At 41.7% G+C, this 5,204-nt stretch overlaps 1 long non-coding RNA gene across 1 annotated transcript; it reads right to left on the reverse strand.

Annotated features, from left to right (window-relative positions):
• On the reverse strand, positions 1-2,007 carry LOC142492180 (uncharacterized). The gene is made up of 2 exons (XR_012800798.1): positions 1,328-2,007; positions 1-244 (listed from the first exon to the last, which is right to left on the reverse strand). It is a non-coding gene; the product is annotated as an uncharacterized LOC142492180 (long non-coding RNA).
• Positions 2,008-5,204: the final 3,197 nt, after the last annotated feature.

The following is a 5,204-nucleotide window of genomic DNA, read 5'->3' on the forward strand; positions in this document are numbered from 1 at the left end:
CATTTTTAACTTCTTTTAATAAAGAGTCAAACAATATAAAGAAAATAATACAGAAACACTGGCATGTTTTATTAAATGATCCGATTTTAAAAGAAGAAATCCCAGATCGCCCGAGAGTGATTTTTAAAAAGGCCAAAAATCTAAAAGGTATAATAGCTCCCAGTAATATTAAGAAAGTAGAGACAAATAGAAATGGATGGCTTCAAAAATTGGAAGGGTTTCACGGCTGTGGTTGTTGCAAGGCCTGTGAATACAAACAGCAAGACAAAAAGGGATTTAGGTGCAATAATAAAAATGAGGATTACAGAATTAAACAATACATGAACTGCAACTCTAATTATATAATCTACCTCCTGGAATGCCCATGCGGGCTCCAATACGTTGGAAAAACATCAAGAGCTATTAAGATACGTATTTTGGAGCATTTAAGCAATATAAGGCGTAGTGTGCAGTCACATAATGTTTCCAAACATTTTTCCTCTTTTCACAACTCCAATACAAAAGGGTTAAAATTTACCGCAATAGAGCATGTGGCACAACATTGGAGAGGACGAGATAGAAATTTAGATTTAAGCAAAAGAGAGATGTTTTGGGTGCATAAACTTAACACGCTGACACCACATGGTCTTAATGTTGATTTTGAGATTGCACCCTTCCTCTAGTTATTATTTTATTTTATTTTATTTTTATTTTATTTTTTAAAATAAATTTTCCCCTATGTCACACACTTCCCCCTCCCCCTCCCCTCCTTTTTAAGTCACTTTTAGTCATGCCAGTCTTTTACATTTCCAGTTTGGATTTCTCATTGTATAACTTTTATATGTTTTTATTTAAGTTAATCATATTTTGTGTTTATGATCAACTAACATATGTCTCTTTCTCTCTCTCTACCTTCCATTAAGCATCTCGACCTAACGACTACCCATTAATTTTAGTATTTAATTTTTTATTTTAGTATATATTCTGTTCTATGTTCTTTTTAAATAAATTGTATTAAAGTATTTTATGCGTCGTTTTTTGGATCACAGAGATTATGTACCCAGCTTGGGAGACTCTGTGTGTAATGATGTTAATCATCTTGTGTCAATTATATATGATTGCATTATCAATTGCCCTAATTGAATGGGCTATTTAAATAGCACCCAGTAGGGGACATTATCATTGCTCCTGAGGAAGCTGCGGCATGCAGTGAAACGCGTTGAGCTAAAGAAATCTGCAGACAGTTAGCAGAGCCCAGCTGTATCTACCGTTTGGGAACTGTCTTTCTGCTGTATTCACGGAGGCATAGTCTTGGACCGGCGTTCCCCCTACTCTCCGCTCTACTTACGCTCACCGGAAGTCGTCACCGCCAGGCCAGGAAGTGACGACAGACGCCATCCATCTGGCACCGGACGAGGGGGCACCCTCGTGGAGGACAAGGAAGCGGAGTGAAGTGAGGGATTTCTCCACCGGCCGATCCAATACCCTGGTTCCTAAAGATACCATGATGTGAATGTGCTCATTTATTATATTGTGAGTACATTTCCTGCTCGTCTTCACGATAAAACTCTGTGTTATTTTGGTAAAGCACTATTGTTTCCCTTATCTTTGTATGACTGCATATGACTGATTGGAAGCTGCTGCCAGAGTGAAAACACCATCTTGCCTGACACCACCCCTATCTGATGTATGCTGCTGCTTGCTGCAACCCATAACCTGAGGTGTCCAAAGATCCATCACAATTACAAACCTGCTCTTATATATCTTACATTCTGTAAGTAGGTTATTTAAAGAGCCAAGTTCCACATATTGACATTTATTTTTCATACTACACTATGATGAGTTTTGTATTTTTTTCTGGGTGTTCCTGATGATGCTGCTCCCTTCCTGCCCTGGATCCTAAACTGTTGTAAGGGAATCAGTGCATATTCCCTGGAAGGTTGAGAGAATTCGTCAGTTTCACAAACTTTTAATTTTATTTTTTTGAGCACTTTTATAGTTGTTAAGCGCCTTTCCAAGTCACTGGGTTTCACATTGTTACTCACATCCAGACACTGAAAAAATGTAATCTTACATGAAGCAGCATGTTAAAATTGCATTCAAGAGCCATCTCTTTGGTTAACAATAGAAATGTACCCAGTTGTCCCATATTCTATCATCACTTACACCTCTAACACCAGGAACTATGGAAAACTCAAACATGTCCTCTGAGAATATAAATCTCACCAACCAATGTACATTAGAATTCTTTTTAAAAGAGAAAATTAAGAAAATAATGGGTGTTAGCTTCAACAATCCCTGCATCTTTTAAACCCCTAATTTAGAAAGGATTTTTAGATGAGTACTGTCTGTTTAATATCATCCAGCAGTGTTATGGTTAATTATCTTGCTCATGGCCTCATGTGAGATGGCTAACCACAGAGACACTAAGTAACCAAGTGCAGGTGGAGGAGCCTGGCAGTTGGAGTCACATGTAAGGAGGGTGGACTGACTAGGCCTGTGATGTCAACTGGTTCTGCCCAGATATTGGGGCAGAGGGATTAACCCCTCCCCAGGTATTAAAGGTGAGGGCCCCTCCCTAATGGGTCTGTCTGTTCTCTCCCCTCTCTGGGAAGAGAGTTCTGAATGCGTCCTGTTCTGCCTTACCCCTTAGGGGGTGAGGTGTGTCTGAGTACAGAGAGTAGCCATGGCAATGGCTGCTCTGCCATTCCCCGTAGGTGAGAGGGAAGGATCTGGTTCTTGGGAAGAGGCATACACAGGCAAATGGAAGGCTCAGGAATAGGGCTCAGGGACAGGATTCAGGAACAGGACTCAGGAACAGGACTCAGGAACAGGACTCATGAACAGGACTCATGAACAGGACTCATGAACAGGACTCAGGAACAGGACTCAGGAACAGGACTCAGGAACAGGACTCAGGAACAGGACTCAGGAACAGGACTCAGAGTGCTGAGTACTTTGCATGAGCAAAGTTCAAGAGCAACTGCCTGCTATTTAAAGGCCAGATTCAGCTGCTGGCAATGAGAGCCAGAGAGAGGCTTACTTCCCGTCAAGAGGTGAGGGCAGGATTTGCCAGGAAGTAAGATGGCCACTCTTGCTTCAATAAGGATGAAGTCACTTCCCATCGGGAGCTGAAGGCAGGAATTGCCAGGAAGCGAGATGGTCCCGATTTCATCAGTGAGGATGAGATTACTTCATGGTGGCCATCTTAGGTATCGAACAGATCCCTTATTATTAATTACTTGTTTTTACTAAATTAATCAACTCATTTAGCATCATACAGATATGGGTTATTCCAAACACCTATGAGTAATACATGCCCACAGCAAAAATTGGTCCTGAACCTTGGTGACAACCAGGAGGTGAAGATGTGAAAATGTAACCAATTGGTGAATTTTCCTGTCTGCCCCAAAAAGGCATAGGAAATTTGTACATTACGTCACATATAGACATTTGCGAACTCGCTACTCCACGGGTGTACATTTGATTATACTTACTGCATAGGACTCAAATTGTCCCTAGAAAACCCAATTGAAAAGTGAGACTTTATGTTGAATACCTTTCTTCATCTCGATACGCACCCATTATGCATTCACAAATTGAACAAAATGATAACCATGGCACTGCGATACCAATGACATAGAGAGACCGGATAAACAACAAACAATGAGACATGTACTGGATAAACAGCCTAAACCAGTGATCAAATGCTTAATACAATGAGCCCACCCCCAGCTGAGCTTGCTCCCACTGCAGTGGACAGGCAAATAATGATACACACCAACTTAAACATAATCTTTTGCTGTATTCCATTCCGTATTCCATACGGCCACCCTTTGCGCGACACTTAATGAAGATTCTTTAAAGTCCAGCAGCGATTGGCTTTGTTGTATGTGATACATTTCTAAACCGCTAGATTTTACAGCTAAACTCTCACACAATAATTACTCCAAAGTTACAGCAGTAACTGGTTCTAAGCTCTGGTGACAAGTGGGATTTCTTTAAAATGCATTAACACATGTAAATATCTTCAGCACTGCAGATGTATCTGTAATGAACACATTAAGTCACTAACAGACAGTTGTACACCATTATCTGATGGCAATACACATCTATTTACTTATCATATAGGACTGGGACTGGAACTGTGTCCTCACGATTCGTAAACTGAAATGGTTCACAAGGCGCTCCTCAAGTAATTGACTTCCCTATAAATATCAACTTCCCTGGGGAGGCAGCCCATTGCCTTGAGAAAGCATGAGACTGAAACAAATGTCCACAAGTTGCTACATCTCAATTTGATTACATCATTGGGAGAGTGATTATTGTCATAGCAATTGCTGTCACTCGGCCCACTGAGATGCGCCTAAAGCGCTCTGTTTTTTAACCTGCTTTTAAATCTCTTTTTTCTTAAATCATGTTTTGGGGTCAGTGTTAGGTTTTGTACTGTTCCCTACACCATTTGACTTATTTATCCCAGTTGCTGCTAAGGTCCTTAATCCTATTTATTTATCTTAAAATATCATCTGCCAGACAAGGTCTACACGATTCATGGCTTGGGTTGGCATATATATATATAGAGTCTCCCCCTTAGAGACTTGACGCAGAGAGGAATCGCAGCGGGCGATTCTCCCTTGATCACTGAGGGTTGGCCGGTTTTACTGCTGCCATGGTCTCTACCCAGGGTGGTACTGTTACCGCTCATAGTGTTAAACCTTTCCACTACCACTACTAACGACTTTTCTCACAGGCTTAACAGGATACCAATACAGGTGTACCCTACCCTATCAGGGATATTCACCTCAGCCACTAGTAACTACATATATTGCTAAGCTCTCCCAAGTTTAAACACAAAACTACTTTTTGAATTGAAACTCCTATGCTGGCACCTACCAAATGAAAGTTTCCCTTGGAGTATATCGCCTTGTTGGAGACGGAAGTGCAGTCCTGGAAGTGACATCACTGCTGGCAAAAAAAGGCCGTTATGGCAGCTGGGGCGCATGCAGAGACCTCCCACGCTCGGTGCGCATGCGCAGGAGCTGTTGACAACAGCCTGCGCACCTGCGCAGTAGACGTCGGCTGGGAGCACATGAGCAGTTGCTGGTGTTGCCACACGTAGCACAGGCACAGGCGCAACACACGCACAGAGAGACACCAACACACACAGAGACACCCACACAGAGAAATACATACACAGAGATACACACAGAGGCACAAAAACACAT

The sequence above is a fragment of the Ascaphus truei genome, chromosome 4 (assembly GCF_040206685.1).
Source record: "Ascaphus truei isolate aAscTru1 chromosome 4, aAscTru1.hap1, whole genome shotgun sequence".
Lineage (NCBI taxonomy): Eukaryota > Metazoa > Chordata > Amphibia > Anura > Ascaphidae > Ascaphus > Ascaphus truei.